General features: G+C 37.0%; 1 protein-coding gene across 1 annotated transcript in view; it reads left to right on the top strand.

Annotated features, from left to right (window-relative positions):
• AGRN (agrin) overlaps nt 1-22346 on the top strand; it is a 303487-nt gene that overhangs the window by 83826 nt on the left and 197315 nt on the right. The gene's annotated exons all lie outside the window — the stretch shown is intronic.

The raw sequence follows: 22346 nt of genomic DNA, 5'->3' as shown, positions 1-22346 counted from the left end.
ACTTCACTGACTAAAAACAGGGTTTGCAGCTTTAAAAAGTGATTTCAACAGACTGGTCCTTTCTCCACTCTTCACCCAGTTATGGTAGATAAAAAGACCATCTTGTCTGGCATGGTATTGCTACCACAAACCCAACAAGACCCTGGCCTAGGGGTGCAAAGGGGGGAGGGGGTGGACACAGTAAAGATGGGGTTCAGTGGCTAATGCTTGAAGTCTCACGATTCATTTGTGATGTCATCAGTGGGCGGAGCATTTGAGTTACGGGCCATCATGAAGTTTTTGTTTCTCCAGGGAAAGTCCGCAAAGGACATTCATACTGAGATGTCACAAACACTGGGGGAGAAGTGTCCTTCCTACAGCACTGTCAAAACCTGGATATCTCATTTCAAGACTGGGTATTTCACCGTTAAAGCTAAGCCCCGCAGTGGGCGCCCCCCAACCTCAACTGACCCGGCAACCTGCGATGCTGTCCATGAGCTGATTATTGACTGGCGAATATCCGCAGAAAAGTTAGCCCAGATACATCTCATGGGAGCGTGTTGGGTTTGTTATCATCACTATCCTAGACATGCGCAAACTTTCAGCGAAGTGGGTGCCGAAATGTTTGAATAGTGATCAAGAAGAAGGAACGAGTTGAAGCATCCAAAGTTGTTTTGGCCCATTGTGAAGCTGCACAGGACTTTTTGGCTAGGTTAGTGACTGAGGATGAAAACTAGCTCCACATCTTTGATCCTGAAACCAAGGAACAGTCAAAGGAATGGCGCCACTGCCGAAGAAGTTCTGAACCCAGAAATCTGCCAAAAAAGTAATGGCGTCCGTTTTCTGGGACAAAGACGGTATTCTGTTGGTGGACTACCTACCTCAGGGCTCTGGTATCACCAGACAGTATTGTGCTAACCTCCTGGACCAGCTGAAGGAGGCAATTAAGATGAAAGGCCATGGAAAATTGACCAAAAGGATCTTTTTTTGCAGGGCAATGCACCTGCTCACACGACCAACATTGTTGCTACCAAATTGAACATCACCATCCCCCCAACTCACCTGACCTGGCCCCTTCGGACTATTACCTGTTCCTGAATTTGAAGAAAAACACGAGAAGGGACAACGTTTTGAGGACATTTCTGACGTCAGAAGCTGCTGAGAGCTGGTTTGCGGCCCAACCAAAGGACTTTTATTTGAACGGTCAAGAAAAGCTGCAACTACGCTGCACCAAGTGCATCAGTCTCAGGGGGGAATATGTTAAATAAATGTGTTATTTCATATATCTGGCTCTCTTCTTTCTGGGCAAAGCCAGGAAATTCTCAGCACCCCCTGGTATGTGTATGTCTTTTTGTAAATGTTGGTACATGATAGAAACAAAGTCAAGTGCACCTATTTCCCCATTTTTGTGTTCTTGAAGCAAACTGAACTTTGAATTACAAAACTGCATGTAATCTGATTTTCTAGCAGCTCATTACAGCATTATTTGTGCCTTGCTTCTCTTCACACATACTGCTTTATTTTCTCTGAACTGTCCACCAGTGTCTGGACAGGGAATAAATGTCAAGACAATCCCACAGCAATGTACTACATATGTACATGTTAATCTTTTTGGCCACCCTCCTCTAACCCTGTTATCCTTGGCATTGCTGTTCAATGTTATTTGTAACAATAAATACTGAAGAATGCTTGATAAAAATATTTTAGAAAATTAATTACTTTTTATATTAAGGGTAGGTGAACCCAGGAGTCAGATTTTTGTTTCATTGTTTAAAGTAACTGTAGAACTATAGGTATGTATGCTTTTAATAAAACCTTCCTTGTGAATTCTGTAAAAAAAACTAAATGGCATCCATCTAGTTATCAGCACTCTCTGTGAAATGCTGATAATATGGCATTTTACTGCACAGTCCCCAGCCATCTCTAGAGCTCACAACACATTACAGCCTGGTATAATAAGCTGAAATTACAGCCGTATTTCTCAATACTCTGTTTCCTTGTTTTGCTGTTAGTTCTTCTCCCTGGCCTGTTCTCAGCAGGGGTTAAGTGCAGTGCTCTGCCAAGTGTTAAATGAAAATAATTAGAATCCAAAGTGGGATCTCCCTCCCATTCAGATAGCATTATTGTCAAGTAAATGGGTACACCATAAACCTTAAAGGGAAGGGAGGAGGGACAATGGCACAAAGCTTCCTTACTAAATTCTCTCATATATCTATCATATATACTAATATATATATATATATATAATATATATATATATATATATGTGTTAGTAAGCCAGCATTTGAATAGCGTGGTCGTTACAAGGAAATACATCTAAGACTGTATTAAGGTTTCTTGTTTTTTTTTTTAAGTTGCTTCACAGCTATGCCTGGCGCGTGTTTGTATTTAGGTTTTGTTTGCAGTTTGAAAACATTTGCTAGCAAACACCAATTACTCCTCATCTCGTTAATTGGCGTCTTCTCTCCTCCTACCAGCCTGCCATCGCTGCTCTCACAGTGGCACTGCTCCCGAGATAGATATTTATAGATATAAATCCCCCTCCTTCCTTCTTCTTTTTAGTGTCTGGTGTAGCCTTGCTTCTTTTGGATTTGGCACTTGCTTTTGCATTCCTTCATCTGAGAATCTTCAGGGTGTAGAAATTAGGACCATTGTAGATTACAAAAATGTCTGAAAGAAGAGTTGTCTCTATTTCTAATAATACGTAGCCTGCATTAGAGCTTCCCATAGATTCATAGATTTCTGATAGTCTCTGAGCTTGTACAAGACATTGGTGTGTCAGGACCCACTATCAAACATGGCAATGGTGGGCTAGTCCCACTAACATATCGGCAAGATGGAAAATCTTTCAGTGCTATTATGTATGATTCCATTATTTGCATGCACTTGGTCTTTTCTCCTTAGGGAGGTGAAAACATTCCATTTTTGTAAAGCAAACTCTGTAAAGCATCTGTTGTGATCTTTTGGCCTAAGACCTGTCACTGAGAGAAATATGGTAGCTGTCTCTCCTATCCTCTTTCTAAAAGTACTAGGTGCTCAGCTGTCATACCACTGTTTTGGCTTCAGTACTTAAAGTATCACAAATGCAAAACATATATAGTGAAGTCTGACTAGAAACCAATGCATGCAGTATCTGACTTGGAAATACTCAACCTTGACAATTAGGAGGCCAACAACAGCTGCCCCTATATTTCTGTAATGACAGCTGTAGTCCAGGATACACAAAGAGGCATGTGTGTTCTTACTTAAATCTTGATGTTTATTTCTTCCAGATCTGTACAGCTATTCAGCTTGAAACAATTCCCATACTTTGCTTTTGTGAAGAAGTTTCCTGTGATGAAGACCTGTCAGTTCTGCTTCCACTTTTTGGAAGCTGCTGGCTCCCACCCATTTATCTGATATCTGCTTAGACTATGTACAGTACAGTGATTATGACGATGCTGTTTTTACAAGGTAAAATCTGGCTTTGAAATGGCATGTGATGCACACTAGGTGAACCCATAGATTATTTGTATCTATAAAGAAGTATACACGTATTTTTCTGTATGTGCAGTAATGTTTATAGTTGAAGAGTGCAGCTAAAAAAGCAGAAGGCAAAATTAGCAAACCTTATATCATGTTGTCCTTAAAGGGAACCATCAGAGGATATATTCAGCATTATTTTCCCCTCATAGCAGGCACCACCCTTAGAGCATGTTCACACCTGCTTCTTCAATGCAAGATTTCACACAGCTCCCCTTGGCTGGCATCTTGCCATCTGCTCGAGCACTCAAACAGCAATGTTGGTTCAAAAAGAACTTGTATATGCATATTTGACAGCGGTGAGTTGTACTATTACTACGCGGTGCAGCCCCCATTCATTCACTATGGGGGCTGCCACGGGGAGATACTACATGTAGCGTCTCCCCAAGCAGCATTGTTTCCTGGCGTGAGGAAGTGGTAAACTCACCATAACTGCTCTAAAAGTGTGAATTAGGCTGCGTACACGCATGCAATAATTATCGTTGGAAACGAATGACTAACAACTGTTCATCCGATAATCGTTAACAAAAAAGTGAACAACGACGTTGATGAATGAGGATTGTTGGTGGAAACGAACGACCCTCCCGGCAGATCTGATTGGGGGACGATTGTTCGCAATCTATTGTGTGTACAGTCATTCAGTGACCGTGGATAGTTATGCAATACACATTCTTCTTTACATGTCACTTCCTTCATCGTTCAAACGATCATATCTGGCGTATGTACATTATTGGTGGATTATATTTAAATTGTGCACAATACGGTCAAAATAATCGTGCATAAACATTAGTCGTTTGTTTTCTAACGACAGTTATTGCATGTGTGTACCTAGCTTTAGCCCTTATATAAGATTAAGGCCATCAATCTATGTAGTAGCTGCCAGGGGATTTCATTATTTATGGTTAAACACTGCAGGGCAGCTGAGCAGCACCAATGTCCACTTTCTGCCTAAATAAAACTACATTTCCCATAATTCCTTACATTGTGTATCATGGATGTGGGTGTTTATACTTGTAGTCTCAACTGTCTAGGGAGCAATGGTGTGGCTACATTCTAAACAGAGCATAAATTAGTCATGTGCATTATAGATATGCAATTCAGCACATAGTAAAAAGTATTTATGGGGAAAAATTGAGCACATATTTTTAAAACTTCAAGAAAAAGCAATGTATCATTAAATAAAACAAATAGATTTTTTGTTTTTAACTTTAGTGATATATAAACCCTTAAGTATCAACTGCCTGTTTTGTTCCATTATATTTGTACAGGCCTTTAAAACAGCCTAATTTGTCTTATTGTCACAGAAAAAGAGCTGTCAATTGATGATTGAAATACTTGCTTAGACACCGATCCTATGTGTCTATAGTTCTACCAAGGTAGCATTTTTAGCACCTCTTAGTCAGTACATTTCATACTTATACCCAGTATAAGGCAGCAAGTAATAAATAATTTTGTTTGCAGTGTGAATTATGATACTTCCATCCCTTGCTCTATTAGATTTGTGAGAAAGGGGGTTGTGTTTTAAGCTTGGAAAGTAACAGAAATTATAATTTTTTTCTATAAAGATAACATGTTGTGGCAAAATGGCTAAAATGTGTCATCTGTTAAACAGTGAATGGGTAAGCTTCATAAACATCAAAGAGTTTACACTTCTGGAACACATATCTGCAGGCTGCAGAGCTTAATAAACAATGAATCCACTTTGTAATTAATCGGCTTTTCAAGCTGAGAATCACAGTAGGTTTCTTTTTGTTTGGAAAGGAGGCCACATGCCTTGCCATGCTACCTTTTCTCAAAGAACAGAGTTAGATTTTATTTTTTATTTCCAATTGTACCTACCGTATTTTTCGGACCATTAGACGCTCCGGACTATAAGACGCACCAGGTTTTCCGCACGGGAAAACAAGAAAAAAAAAATTCATTTGATTTCCCCTGAGATCCAGCGTGCGGCACTTGTGCCCGCCCATGAAGGGGGGAAAAAAAGTGCGTCTTATGGTCCGAAAAATACGGTAATTTGGGACATCTTTAAGTATATATAAGATCCAAATGTTTTTTAGTTTTGGATAGAAGGGTGGATTTGTTTTTATTTTTTCTCTTCAGGAGGTGAAAGTAAATGTCTCCAAATTGATGGGAATAAACATAATAAACCTTTTTGGGTAGCCTTCACCAAATCAGGTGTCCACACCAGGAGATTTCCTCTATATTCCTAGTATTTGAGTTTCAGCAATGTTTTTGCAGAAAGAGACTGAGCCTGAATGAAGAATTGTAAGTTTAGGTCCATTCGGGAAGATTGCAGTAGAAGAGCACATCTATGACTATTTAGGGTCACCTTTTATACGTCCCTGCATTAGGCAGACTTAACTGGTTCTCTTTATTGCATTCGTCCTCTGAATTCCCTACAATCCCACCACCCCCCTCTTTTTCCCAACCACACAATCTTTCTTCTGCAAGCATCTCTAATGTGTTTATTTCCAGGCACTCTAGCAGCAGAGGCAGCTGCCTCCAGCATACCGCTCTCTCCGCCTGCTTTATTCCTTTCTTGGGTAATTATTATTAATTTAGGTTTTTACAACCCTGGGAGATTTAAAGCCTTAGAAAAAAAATGTCCCCCCTTTGGAGCTTGCTTATAATACTAACCGATATGGATTTGAACGTTAAGTGCTATCTGGAGCTGAGGGAGGTGTGAGTAGGGGAAATATTAAAGATTGATCAAACTGAGCAGCCCACTAGCCAAGGAAGCTCGTTTAGCGATACCAATTTGGACAATGGTTGTTATGTACTTCTTCTGACACAGTAAGTGAACGTGTACTAGAAAAGTTACAGAATGTCCTGCCAACCCCATCCATCTAATAAAAATTTAAGATCTACCATGCTGATCCACTAGTTTTGTTTTTGCATCACCATGATTCTCAAATCAGTTCTTGTACTGTACAAGTTTTGTAGGCAGAGCCAGCCAGGTAACTTGCATTATAGAAGGAGGCCAGCAATGACAAATGTACTTTATTTAATAATATTACAATCTTTGAAAGATTGATATGCTATCCTAAATTTAATAACATCACATTTCTTTGTAGACCGATCAACACTTACTACTTTGTGCTCCCTCAGACGCCTGTAAAGTGCTCCCTGTTCGAGGTTACATCTTACCCATCTTCCATGAACACACCATTTGTTGCAGGGTTAATAATATGTATTGTATTAGGAATTCAGACCTCTTTACTTGGTCACACCTAGAGAATGAGTTGGAGTTGGAACCTCTAATGCACAAATTTTAAATTCAGCATTGTCAGAGGTATTAGGAGACAGTTACATATTTAGTTGGAAAAAAGACAGGAAAGTCCATCAAGTTCAACCCCTAGGGAAATAAACATATCTCAAATAAAAACCCTATAGACATAGTTGATTCAGAGCAAGGCAAAAAAAAAACCCTTATAAAGCATGATTCAATTTGCTCCAACATGGGAAAAAACCCTTCCTGATCTCGTAAGTCATACGGATTTTCCCTGGATCAACAGTCTCTGTTGTCTTTAAAACTTTAATAGCCAGTGGATGATTCCACCTGACATCATCCAACCAAAATAAATATATTTTGAGTGGAATTAATCTTAAACATGCTCCTTTAGAGCCCCTGTATTTACATAATTTTTTTAAACCCGTATATACACAATGTGCAACATAAACATGAAAATAAAGGTGAATGGGAATATTTTCCAGCACACAACTGCGTTCCTGTCATTTATCCTACAGGACAAAAACACTTGTTTGTTATCCTCTCTTGCTGAAATAGCATTTTACTATGGGCAACAAGCTGCACAATAAAATTATAAAAAATGTCATATCAATTATGTAAAGACATGGATGCATTATTGTGTGATACTTCCCCCATCTCCTAGATTGTAAGCTCTTTGGGCCGGGGTCCTCTCCTCTTCCTGTGACACTTTCTGTATCTGTCTGTCATTTGTAGCCCCTATTTAATGTACAGTGCTATGTAATATGTTGGCCCCATATAAATTCTGTATAATAATAAAAATAATAATGCATATACTTGTGGATATTACAAGTGGCACTCAAGGCGTGAAAAATAATGAGCGTGTTTCTTTAATTCTCTGTTGTATATTCTAAACTCAACATATATTACCATTGATCAGTTCATCTTATGACACAGCCGGAGTGTGGGGGAAGGGAAGCCAGTAGCATTTGTAATAAATTAGGCTCCCCTCCCTCTGTCAATGCTTTTTAATTTAGTTGTGTGTGGAAGCAGAAATTGCTTGCAATGTATTGACTCCTCAAAGCTAGAAGAAGAAACTCCAATCATCTTTGTTTCGTCAGTACCCACATGTGGTCCAGCAATGCTGGTCCGTACAACTTCTAGCAGTTGATTTGGCAAATGTGTGCACTTGAAATATAGATGATGCATTCTAGAATCCAATTTTACTATATATCGTGTTTAAAGCTTGTCTTTTACACGGCTATATCCTGACATATGTCTTAAAAATCTATGAAGAGGTGGTTTGGGGCATCCCCATAGCTACAGAACTGTGCTTTGACCCGTGTTAGTCTTTCTCCGATCACTTTTACCTTGTTACCTATATTTGTTTATACGGAAAGCTTTTTAATTGCTGGAAAGTACAGGGATTTCTGTCTGCTCTGCAACCTTCCGCAGCCCTTCCAGGCCATGTGATGACAGCAGGTGGTTTAGGCCCCTGCCAAGAAGATACCTGGGTACTTGGCAAGCGGTGGCATCTGTTCTCATCACGCAATCTGTGGCAGCTTTATACACAATTGAAGAGCAATCTGCTTCAAGAGCATCCTTGCCTGTGCAAAGAACAAGGTGCAAATTACCTCAAACTCTCACATTGCAGCTTTTTCTTGTGTGCTTGGATTTTAGGATTGTTTTAAGGCGGTTATGACCTATCTCATGCAATGTACGGCATCTACAGGCATCATCTTCTATGTGTAACAACGCTCAGCAACACTTGTCACAGCTGAAAATTAATTGTGAATCTTGCTCTCCCTCTGGCTCTGACAGAAACACCCTTCTATTTTTAAATTGTGTTCTTTTCACCTCCCTTCATGGCGATTGCATATCATAAGTCGTGCTACACTTGATGTCTTAATGTATGTTTTTTTTATTTTATTTTTTTTACCTTCTACCAATGGTGTGATGTAAAGTACACAAGCTCACTTCCCTATATTACACAAAAAAATCTTGATGAGTAATTGAGTACCCTTTAGTTTTTTCCCCAGGGATGCTAGCAAACTGCATTCTTTTTTAAATAATCGATAGTTTGTGTAGGAAATTGGTTAAATGTAGCAAAGTAAGCTTAAATTTTTCGTAACGAGGTGTGTGTGTTAGCATTATATTGAAAGTATTTTCAGGGATGCTGTAAAAAGTGAAAATATAATCTGGTGACATTATTAAAACCACATTCACTAAACGATTTCTAGTCACTGCTTTTCTCCAGCAGAATAACAGTTTATAGGGGGAGGTGAGTACTGAAAAAAAAACTATGTACAGGTAAGGGATTGGTATAACGCACAAAAAATAGGAAATTATAACATTGATGATTAACTTCCTAGTCGCTTGGCATCTCCTTTAAATAGTGCACTTAAAATATTCTAGGAACCACTTCCATCCAAAAGAGGTGGCACTGGATAATGATTGTGATATACATTGATAACATATCCCGAGAACAATACCATTCTACAATACAACATCAATACATGCAGGATTAGAGATATACGATCTCCTATAAAGAGATATAGAATTAGAGAATTACAACCAGCATGTGGCAAGTAAATAATGTCAAGGAATCAAAAAAATCAAAATATACATTTTATACAAAGAAGAATATTGGGTGCAGTCCTGCAAAAATCAAATAACTTAGCAAGAAATAAATAAACTTAGCAAATAACGTAGCAAGAAAGAGGATTGGGTCAGACTGCCACTCCTTGTAATTACAAACTTCATTTTTTATTTTACAGTATTGGTTCGAAAGGCTATTATCAGGAAGCACAGAAAGTTCATATTTCACAACCTTTGATAAAAAAAGAATAATTCGTGATATCAAGTTTTTATTTAAAACTTTTTTCTTCTTCTTTAGGGCTATGGAATACTCTTCCCACAGCTATGATAGCTGGAATGCCTGTGATTTATTTGGGTTTTCGTAATGAATGATATCACATATAACGTTTGTAGCACCTCGCAGAGCACTGAAGACATTAAGAGAAAGGGCTCACTTTACAATTTAAATGTCCCCTTTTTGCCTCTTGGGAAGCAATCTGTGAACATAAATTAAATTACTTCCCCCTTGTTTTAAAACTAATTAAATTGCTCCCAGTAAAAGGATGTGCTTACAATCATTCTTGCTGACAAAACTGAAGATTTGTGCAGGGCATGTGATAAGAACATGAGCTGTAGTCAACTCATTGAGGTATATATGTGTATTTTGCAGCTAGATGCCAGTTTGGCCATTATAGTAATGGCAAATATTTTCATTTCAAATATATAATAATAATCATAAAAAATATACAGACACATAACATCATTTTTTTCTGACTGGGGAAATCAAAGTGAAAATCTTATTGGTTTCAAAACACCAGACACAGACTATTTTTTTTAAATCTAAATAGCTATTTTACTTCCTAATTCTCCTTTTTTCTGTGGGATATTTGAAAATCTACCATGAAATGATCAATATGTGCTAGTGATGCAGCAAATAGTAACGTTGCTCATAATTAGTTTAAAAAGGGATGGCAATTGATTGCCCAGTATAACATGGAGGATGATATAGATATATTGTCATAGTAAGCCACAGATCTGCTAGTGTGCTTTCGATCATTATTTATCTAGCACACATATATATTGCAGGATTCACGGCTGACTTGATGATTGTATGCTGCTAGATCATGTAGCATCAAAGCAACCCCGAACCGTAAAATTTTCATCATTGTGTCTTAACCTCCTTGCCGTTAAGCCCGACCTTCGTACGGGCTCAAAAAAGTTGCTCTTTTCGTTAAGCCCGAGATTTTCCGTACATTAAAATCCCCACTTACCCAGGTAAGTGGGGATTTTAATGCAGGGAAAATCTTGGTCCCCCTGTGCTCATCCAGCGTCATGTTCGTGTTCCAGCGTCGTCCTCCGTCAATCGTCGTCCGTCGGTCTCCGTTTCCAGCGTCGGGTGCCTTCTCGTATACCAGCGGGAGCAGGTAGGAAGCCGGCCGGCATCTTGTGCTCCGCTGGCCGGCCGGCGGAACACAAGATGCCGGCCGGTTTCTTACCTGCTCCCGCTGATCATCCAGCGTCGTTCTCGTTCCAGCGCCGGGTGATCTCTGAAACAAGAAGCCGTCCGGCGGAGGAAAAAAACAGCCGGCCGGCTTCTTGTGCGTGTGTGATGACGTCGGCGCGTGTGCAGGAAATTCAAATAGAAACTCATTCATTCATTTTGTATTGGATTCAATATAAACTCCTGTATTGAATCCAATACAAAATGATTCAAATAATTACAAAGTATATAATTGGTAAATTCAAACTGTCATTTTGTATTGGATTGAATACAAACTCCTGTATCCAATCCAATACAAAAAATAAAAAAAAAAATAAAATAAAAGTAAATAACTTGGAAATTCAAATTTATATTTTGTATTTGATTGGATACAAACTTGCGTATCCAATCCAATACAAAAAATAAAAAAAATAAAATAAAAGTAAATAACTTGCAAATTCAAATTCTTATTTTGTATTGGATTGGATACAAACTCCCGTATCCAATCAAATACAAAATAATTCAAAACAAACCCCCAATAAATACAGAATCAAAGTTTTAAAAATTGCCAGGTATTCCCTGGATGGCTAGTGTGTAACACTGTGTCTTATCTTACCTTTGCTGATCTTCGCCTAATTTCCTTTAATTTTATTAAAAGTATTTTTTTTTTACATGATTGTGTGTTTCAAACATTTTTTATATTCATAATATCTACTAGAACCCTTGTTCGTACATATTTCTGTAAGTTACAGGTCTACCATTTAAAAAAAAATTTCATGAAGAACAGTGGATCACTTTTGGTACAGAAATCTAGACCTCAGTGTAACGCTCAGGTGGTTAAAGTTAGTATGTTTTTTTTTTAATGTTTTTGTTTATGCCACTATGACTACTGTTACTGTGGACAAACCATGCAGATTCATCAATCATCACCATTTTGTTGCAGAAGGCCTAGTTTTTGCCTATGTCTACCATGGTAAACTGTAATCTATTTTTTACACAGCATTGGCTTTTCCTGACACCACTTAGAACATAGATTTGTAAAGACAAAACTTGGGGAAATGTGCATGTATTAGACAGATGTGTTGCATATGTGTTTTTTTTTAAATATATACCCTATACAAGAGAGCGAGAGAAACACTGCTTTTAGGTGTAACAAGGTCTAGCAGCATGCTAACTAATGCATCATTTGTGTTATACAGATTTGATGGCTGTTCTCCCAGTTGTACTTTTATGAGGGTCTCAGCTGTTGCAGATAAAATGAGGTGATGCATACATAAAGGCCCTAGCACATCTTAGATCCATGCAAGAAGCTTAAGAGGTTCATACGACTTGACACAAAGGCTATTAGCTATATTTAATTAATTTAAAAAAACATATCTTTTTTCTTGGCTGATCATGCAAAGCTCTACCAGACAATAATTTTACAAGTGTAAAGTTCAGCAGCTATTACATTACAGACATTTTATTGTATCACAATATAGATCCATTTTATATAATAGGTACAGGCACCATCTCTTTGTCTTTATAGTTGGGCATTAAGAGATTTCCCTTGGTACAATGAAGATCTGTACAAATCTCCAAATGCCCCAGAACTAGAAATATTGTGTTTGGAGACAAAAAGAGGAAGAAGGGCACATTGCTTGTCAACAGTTGTCTCATCTTTATAAAAAATCAAGAACTTGGCTTGCTTGTGCATGTATTTTTGTTTTCATTCATTTTTGTGACATAAATAATTGTCTGAGAAGGCAGAAAATATTTTCAGAGGGAGTTTAACAATAGTTCCTGTATTTCCATTATAACTTAGTATCTGTTTTCAACACATAGCTATTTATGAGCATATTGGCATGTGATTGGTTATTGAATAATTAGATGTGATCCTTTGCCTTTGCGGAATTAGAGAAATAAGAAAAATTACAAGTGTCCAGCTTTTCAGACATTCTTTAATTTGTAAATTTACATATTTTACATCTAATACTGCTGTAATTTTTTCTTTTGTAGACTAATTTGTCTATATTGGATACCACTAGGCTATGGTTCATCTTCTTTCAAACCTAATTTTCTGGTAGTAATCTGCAAGCTACTAACTCAGACGCCCATGAAAAGCTAAAGTCTGCCTGTCCCCATGTTAAGAGGGAACATAGGTAATTTCCCTTTTGTTTTTGTTTTTTTGTTTTTTAACAACATTGCAGAGCACAGCAGAACCACTAAGGGGCACTCACATTATTATTATGTTCATTCAGAAAATGAAAGGACTTTGTTCTTTTCACAGGAATGTTTGCTTTGTAATGTTTTGCCCCTAAATATTTTTTATTACATATGTTTATCCTTTACACATTACTTCTTCATTGTTTCAATTGTGATCTCCATTTACAAAGGTAAACTACATATTACACTATATGAATTGGATATCTGTCATTCGTGTTTTTATCTGCACTGTTCCTATTATAACTAAATGCCTAGGCAATTGGTCAGATGGTCTCTGCTAAAGCTGAAGGACAAAGTTAACAATGGTTGTTTCTTTCCTTCAGAGAAAAACATAATCAAAGTTGTAAATTAGTACACTATTTACACCAAGTAAATATAGCTTTTTTTTTTCTTTTTTTTTTATTAGCTTTTAATAGCTTTTATGTGTTCCCTAAAGACTGTTACCAAAGCTGTTGACATTGAACTTCAAGTAAAATACAAACATTCTAAAAATAGAGATTATGCTTTTATTATTCTACATATACATTTCCTTCTTGTAATCTCTAATTCAATTGCAAGTTTATAGGGCTCAACAAGAAGCCAGTTCTGTTGTGGCCTCCTATCCTCTTTTGGGCTGGGAAAGCTACATTGCCGCTGCTGAATTTGCACTGTTGTTGGTTCTTCAGTCCATTTCCAGTAAACACTCTGGCCCTGATTGATTTAAGCTCCCCAAGGCTGGAGAGGATACACTTTCATCAGTGAAGCTGGGTGATCCAGCAAACCTGGAATGGATCTAGTCCAGGATTCAAAGCATTTGCTAGCAAATGACATTGAAGAAATCCATTCCAGGTTTGCTGGATCACCCAGCTTTACTGCTGAAAGTGTATTCTCTCCAGCCTTGGAGAGCTTTTTTAAATCAGGCCCATTGCCTCGCCTCCCAGCTTTACAGCATCAACAAATCTTACCCAATGCATTGATAATAGTGAAGACATTTTAGATTTCCTGCTTAAGGAAACTTGCCTCCACATTTAGGCATAGGACTGTTGTGATTGTTCCTCTTGTGAGGCTTCAGTATGAATAACAGACTATTGAAATATGAAAACCACAGTTTTACAGATTGGTGTTTTGCACATGAACATGTGCAAGTATCAAGTTTTTGCTCACTTAAATAAACTGCCTTTACTTTAGCACTGATTCCGGATTATGGCATACGTGAGTAAATTTCTGACACCTTTTTTTCTCTAAAGGAAATATGTCTTTTTTATTAGGTTGAACTTATATTATTAGAACAATTTAGTTAATATAAAATTGTCACAGTTGCAATAACTCTTGCTTCATACAACAATTGATCCAATTACATCTGCTAGGTTGCTATGGTATCCAAGTTTTATTGCTGGCATCAAATGTTCTTGTAGTATGGGTTTTTTTTTTTGTTTGCTTTTTTTTTTTTAAGGCATTTGTATTGGCTTTGTGTTTTGACCTATACAGGTTTGGTTTTTATGGTTATTTATAGACTGTGTATTGATGCACTGAAAGTCTTATTTATCACAAAAAAGGTCTTAGTGCTTTTTTTTGCTATTTTCTTTTCTAAATGATTGACAACATGCTTTTAAACTATCCAGTCTTCAGACCCCTCCCCCCAATGATGTGTGTGCATAGCTTTGTCCCTATGGGACTTTTCAACATTTTGTTTTACAGCCTGATTATAACATAAACATTTAGGATATGTGCCATTTGCAACACACAAAAATTTTACTAGAGTGTTTTTGAACTATCGTGTTCTTCATTTTAAGCTACTCTAGTATAGCATGGACTGTTTGTTTAGGGTCATTGTGGAAAGTGAATCTTATTTGTTACCCATTCTAAACTGAATTGGGATTTCCTCTAGCACTGTGTCTGTCTTTCTTATCCTCCTTTAATAAATCAGGCTAACTGTTTGCATAGTCCAATATGTTTGCCACTCTAATAAAGGGTCACGTTTGTTGCATATACATATGCAATAAACGCTCATCAAATATTTCATTGCACATTTAAAGATTTTATTTTATAAAGGTGACAGATGTCCAATTAAAGAACATATATATTCAGCTGAACTGGCTGCTTTAGTAACTTGGAGCTCTCCAAGTGCTGAAGCTGTGCTTTTACAATACAGTAGTACTGCTGGACAATTTGTTTTAATAAAATAATACAAATTGAAAATGAATTGTACTACATAAAGCTTCAAGTCCAGAGGGGTTCCTGTGCCTTTTCAATCATACTACAGAGTCCCAAATTATTAATACCAGGTACTACCAGATAGTTTTCCTTGCCTGACGATATTATTTTGGTCAATGAGTAAGCAGTAAGATGAGAAAATGCTTACTCCTGCTGTGCACCCTGAAAATCAAGGGGTTACAAACAGTCTCTTTCACACCCCCCCAAACAGGTATATTAGAAAGAATTATGAACAGGAAAAAGTCAGAAATTATAAAATTAGGCAATAAAACTCAAGGAAAAGATAAAGCTACACATAGAGGTGTTTCTTGCAGCATAACTGTGTCTTGTCTGTCTCTTGTATTAGAAACTACCAACTATCATAATATTGAACCTGCAACCTGTTGACAAAAAAACAGACCTGTAAACAGACCGTTTGACAGGAATGTAAAAACCTCTGGTCCCTGATGAGTGGCATGAAGGCCCATGTTTATGTTTATCTGTATTTTCAGCATGGTGGTGATGGTGGCTCAAATTGATATGCCCTGAATTGGGAGAAGAGCGTCAAATTAATATTTCTTTGTAAGTGGAGAAAGTTGTAAACCGGGGAAGCTATGTATGCTACTCAGTGATGAGAAAAAGCAGTAGTGTGTTTCAAAGAAATGCACATATGAGGTAGGATAATCAACGGGGATATGTCCACAGACATAGTGGCAATCAGGAATAGTCATTAAATAGTGAGATAGTTCATTCGTGAAGTGTAGAACATTGAAAAAAGATCCTATCACGTCAGCAGATCACCATTTTTAGGAATGAGATGATCACAATGTGTTGTCGTTTTACTGAAAATCAAAGCACATTCCTTGAGATCCAATGGATTTCTCTTTTGTGTCTTCACAAAGTTTATGGTGCTCATGTGTAAGTGGTAGGGATCTTTATTATTGTGCTATTCAGCCCATTTTTCTAGATTTTTTGATTCATCTTTCTTATGTTATGTAGGTGGCAAAAAAATGTAACAGCCTGACCGCAGATTAGAAGCTCCTGGGTGTCTTTGAAATGTGTTCCTTATTTAAAAGCGGCTGGTAAAATTGGGATAATTTTAACCCTCTGTGAAGCTTAGCTTAGCAGCAGCACAGTGTGCCTCCGTTTTCAATAAGGTTTTGATCTCAAGTTTTGCAGTAAAGACAGCTATTAACCTCGATCATACTGTCTATGTAGAATGTATATACGGGAAGAAGAGGATTGCCTATGTCTCTAAAGTACTGAACAAAGCAGTGCAACCATCAGCTCCATTAATAAGAGCGTCTAGGGATGTTCATCAGAATATGTTTATATCAGATGTGTTGTGTGCATGCACTCAGATGTCACTCATTGCACACAAACAAGCATTTAACAAACACGTAGGTGTACAAATGTGCTAGGTAAAATTATGTGTTTTGCATAAATATGTAAACACATGAAAATAAGCGACACAAGTATTCACTTGGGCCAAGCATGTTAAAAAACACATAAATAACTTCTAATGCCTTAAAAAATGCACTTTGTGGTTTTTCATTTCTTTTGGTCTCTTTTTTTAATTAATGGATCCTGATAATTATATCTGCACATATTTAAATTTGCTTTGGCTGTTTTATCTTTTAGAGATGGTTATTGGAGCAGTAAATTCAGTAATTATTTTAAAAATCGAACTTTTTAAACTAGAATCCCATTGATGTTTGATGTATAAAAAGTGATGGATAACAGAACCTTAGAAAGAGAACACCTAGCAGAGATCCCTATAATGAGGGATTGCTATTTTGGGCACCTCTGTACTTTTGTACTGAACAGCAGACCTGTTCTGAACGGGATCAGATTTTAGCAGCATGACAATCAGCATGTGAAACTTAAAAGGGTGCTTAACAATACCTTTTATATAATATATTATCTAGAAATGTTCATTTTGCTTTAGCAGTGTCCCGAAAAATGTTGAGGGACTTCTTGGTATACGTGTGTATCTAGGCACTTTTATAGACTAATCTCTGTATATTTGTTATTAAAGATCTAAGGCAGGGGTGCCACCACACATTTTTGGCTTGTGAGTTACTTTTAAAATAACCAAGTCAAATTGATCTACCAACAATAAAAAACTTGGACTTAATTCCTGTGCGCAGTGGAGTTTATTTTGAAAGGCAGGGTTTCACAATCTACTTGCATTGCCTTTGCGATCTACCAGTAGATCGCAGTCCATCTTTTGGGCACCCCTGATCTAAGACATTCTGTTTCTGAAAACTATGGGATTTGGACTGCGAAATGGTGATGTCACAACTGAGTTGCTCACTATTCTGATTTGGAGGTTCACAGACATTAGAAAGCAAAGCTCTGTCTACCAACATGACCTTATTCAAACACACATATGGAATAAACAATTCTTTAGTAACCGTAAAATATCAGCAGCTGGAAGACTGCAGGCAATACAGATCATCATGATCTGGAGGTTGAGGCACTGTTGAAATAACCATTTATAGGATGTCGCAGCAAAGGTAAAGCCCAACTCTAACCATATCTCCTATTTTACTCCCCTAGCATTTATTTATTTATTATTTTTTTTACATAGCCACATTTTCAGATATCATCAGGTAAGTTACCTGATGTGCATTGACTGTTTCACCTTCTCTGCCACGCTGGGTGACCCTATCCTTCTCTTGCACAAAGCGGATTGCCAAAAGACTGGTAGCTGATTCTTTTAGGTTTACAGTGGCTAGACAGTAATTAACAAAAACAACAAAAAACTAGGTTTGGGCCTAAGGACAAATGCATAAAAATCAGCATACTGAAATTTATTCTTCTTAAAATAAAACCTAAAGTTATCATTATGTTTGAAATCATGAGATGGAGTGCTTTTCTATACAACATGGAACTTCAAGCAGGCGGTTAATAATATTCTAATATAGGGAGTACTAATATATATTATACATTTTAGTTCCTAATGAACACTTCCCAGCATGTGTAACACTATCATTCATAGGAGGTTATACTTATAAGAAATCCTTCTTGTATAATAGCTGTAAACACTGATCTGCCACACCTTCTAAAAATACAAATTACCTGTAAAGAAAATAAAAAAATGTTCTGTTCCATATCTTCAGAAGTCCAGCAGTGTTTGCTACAAATCCTATTATCCTGCCTGGGAGTAATGGGATATTTTACTTCCTCGGAACACAAGAATGACAGGGTCTGTCGTTCCCCAATATATACAGTTAGGTATGTATATATACGTGAAGTTTGACAGCTTTTGAGTGATTTTGAGATTAAAATGAGATTTCCAGTAGGTTCATTGTTGCCAACTGTACCCTGTGTCTACTTACCATAATAGAAGGAAGTGCAAATCCTGGCTAACCAGCGGGAGTTTGCTCGGAGTCCTTTCACAATATAACAACCTTCCCCCACTCACAGCATTAACTCCACTGGTGACAGTGAAGTGTATCACACTTTGAAACACACTCACGGTTTTCACATTCTGCCTGATAATGAAAGGGTGGCTGGTACAGAATGTTGCAAGAGTCATGCACATAGATAGCGAGTAATGAGCTCCATTGTGTGCCTGCATGTTATTCCAAATCTTGCTGAAACCCCCAACATGTGGATAATTGTGATTTTTGTATAGGAGAGACAATTGTGTGTTTGTCTGAGATGAAGGTATTACAGAGCAGTGGTTAGCTTCTGTTAAGGTGACTGACTGTACACTTATCTTTGCCCTTTAATTGTGCTTTCATATCTACGGGCCTGATATGAGGCAGAAGGACCTCTTATTCTACTAATAATGGGGCTGTATAATGTCTTTTTCTCTTCATGTTGTGTTTTGTTTGTACCGAGTTTGTAGAGCTTTGCAAGTCCAGAACAAAACATAAGCTGAATGTTTAGCTGCCCTCCTTTGTTGCATTGTTATTGATTGCATTGAAGTGAGCTGTGGCTGTTATGGGGGATGAATAAGATAAAAAAAAATCTAAAACATTTACAGTACTTTGCAAGAAATCATAGTTTAAAAAAACTCATGTGTGTGCCTTGAAATAAAATTGTACAGTGAATGCGCTGGAATTTTAACTGGAATTTTAACTACAGACTAAAAAATGAAGCTTTGGGATGCGTATAGCAAGCACAGCTGGTATGGTACTATCAAATATTTTCATGTTAGAGCCAACTGGAGTGTGTGAATGGGGGATGAATAAAATGCAGTATGGGGGCAAAAATTGTGAGAAACCCTAGGTAAAGAAATATGCAAATGTGTCCTATGATCAAATGTTCTCAAGATACATATAGTTTTCATTCAAGCATTGCCATTATCCCATGATCTGTGAGCCCTCTTATAAAAACTGATATATTAAAGTTTGAGTATTACCATGTTTATATAAGCCACCAAAAAAATATCAAGTCCATTGGTAAAAAAATGTAGAAGAAAGGAAGTTACATAGCACAACTTAAGGAAGTACCTCTCTTCAACACGAGAGGAACTTTGAATTCTATAAAAACTATTGGATTCCACTTTTAGGGGATTATTTACTTATTTACTATTTACTTTTAGGGGGAGGACTAAGTTTATAGTACATGGAATGAACTTCCTGACTTTACACAACTGCAATGCTTACTGGATTGTTATCACATACCTTTGTAACCAAGCCCTACAGGTAGCAAGGGTCAGAATACAAAGTGGTCAGTTATGGATGAATTATGTTATGACATTATCTATGAATGACAACAGGAGACTACTTGGCACACTCTGTACAGTCATTTCTGTATTTTAGGGGAAAAAGGGTTTTCCTGCCGACGTGGTTGTTTGCAGAAAATTACCAATTCCCTTATGTATGTATGGCCATCTTTACAAACATATACAGTAAAAGCACTGTAACCAATCAACTGGAGCTGTAAAGCTATACAGAGCATTATACCATTAAATTACATTTTATATAATCTGTAGAAAGATCCTATTGTGTTCCAGGAAACTACTAGCATTTGCTCTGGAATTATTTCCATTTCATTTTGTATTTTGTAAAATTAGAGATTCTACTAGGATATCAGGGTTAACCTAAAAACAAGATGTTGATGGAGAATCAGAACATAGCTTGCCTGATAATTTCATCAAGATTTGCCAAAGAAACTGGTCATGTTATCGATTAAATAGATTTAAAACACATAATTATCGTGACACAGAGGTCAAACAGCTCGTTGCTATTCTATAGTAAAAGCAAAGTTATATATATAAAAAAAAAAAAAATATATATATATATATATATATATATATATATATATCAGGGATATAGTAAGTGTAGTGTCAGCAAATTATCAACACGTATAACGCCGTATTACGAACTCCATATACACGCAATACAGAAATTCATAAAACATTTCAAATTGTATCTTTACACTACTGATTACAACTTAAAAAAAACCCATGCTCATGCTAAAATATTTACATGTTCTAAGTAAGCAAAACAAAAACAAACCATCATTGACCTTTCTGTGCATGTTGTGGAAATTTTTTAAAACATTTTTAAAATTCACTATGCAGTTGTTAAACCTTTTGTTCTGTTTCACAAGCATATTGTCAGGCTATGAGCCCCTTTATGGAAACTACAGACATTTCTGAGGTGTTAGAAACCAACTGAATTCATTACATTGATGTAGTCTTTGAGAATCTGTTAGAATAAATAACCTCACATTGAGAGCACATAGAGTTATCAGGGATACATTTTTTGTTATTGTCCATAGTTCTGTCACTTTAAAGCCAGCAGTGCATAGTGAGGTGGGTAAATTGGTGACATGAGCTTTTCATGATCTATTTTTTTCATCTAGCACATCTACCATCCACTCTAGCGCTCTATGAGAGCACTACAGACACATCACATTTATTTCTGGATCACACATTTTCCTTGATCATCTGAAATCAGAATCTCCTCACAGGGTCGCTGGGAATGTACTTCCTGATGCCAGTGCTGGAAATTGTATTCCTTCTACCTGTTTTTTTTTCATCCAATAAATTTAAACTTTCAGGGCAGGTATGTTTCTAATTGGCAGCTGTAAGAAATCCCAATGCAACAATAATAATATACATCTAAATTTTAGTGACACGTTACCCTTTTTTTTTATCCAACCCACTAATCAGATCATTATTCTATAATAAATTGTGCTGCTTCATATCCGCTATATCTGATTTGAAAGGATTAAAAATAAAATCTGTAACTCTATATTTTTGTCAGATTCCCTTGATTACAAATTGCACTTACTGATTGGGTGCTAAAAGAACAAAAAACTAACAATATTCCAACCTGACAGATCAATTAATTTTCCAAGCAATTTACTTAGCTAAATTAGATTGATTTCTGTCATCTGCCTCATGTGCACAAAACAATTAGGAAAGTAGTGCAATGGTCTTGCATACAATTTAGTATGATTGGGCACTTTAAAACACAATCCATTTGAAATGCATGACACTGGTTTGTGAGAATGTCACAAAAAAATGAAGATTCACTTCAATTATTCTGGCATGCGAATATAAGACAAATACCGATTTGCGATTAGATTTGTGTGAATCTTTTCTGACTGATATGTCTTTATGTACACAGGTAGAGGGGAACTACTTCCACCATTACATATCTCCCCTCCTATTGTGTGTTACTTTCCCCACCTCCCAAGATTGTAAGCTCTTCGGGGTAGGGTCCTCCCCTCCTCTGTCACTGTATTCGTTTGTCATTTGCAACCCCTATTTATTGTACAGCGCTGCGTAATATGTTGGCGCTATATATTTCCTGTTTAATATTATTAATAATATTAATAATACAGATACCAAGAGATCTACCTTCCCATTTTTATTTCCCTTTCCATGTGCTTGATGATACCAGTGATTTACCTGTATTTGTGGCTAAATTAAAAGCTGATATATTGAAAGAGTTAAATAGTAATTTAAAACAACCATTACATTGCCAGGGGAGGGAGAACTTCCAGTATAAGCTGAGAAATAAAAATGTGAGTTTATTGTTAAAAATTCATACCATGTAAGGAATTATAAATCATTGCCTATGGGGGGAAAAAGTTTTCTGCCCTGAAGGAGTTTTGGGCTCATGGTAATGGCAGCTAGTTATGCCACAGTGAAATGGAAGCAGCTAGAAGGGGGATTTAAACAGAGAATTGTGTGAACAGACATCCCAGATAGTGTTCACATGTCATTGTGGA

The sequence above is a fragment of the Pyxicephalus adspersus genome, chromosome 11 (genome assembly GCF_032062135.1).
Source record: "Pyxicephalus adspersus chromosome 11, UCB_Pads_2.0, whole genome shotgun sequence".
Classification (NCBI taxonomy): domain Eukaryota; kingdom Metazoa; phylum Chordata; class Amphibia; order Anura; family Pyxicephalidae; genus Pyxicephalus; species Pyxicephalus adspersus.
The sequence above is the reverse complement of the archived record's forward strand: the minus strand, read 5'-3'. Positions and strand labels throughout refer to the sequence as shown.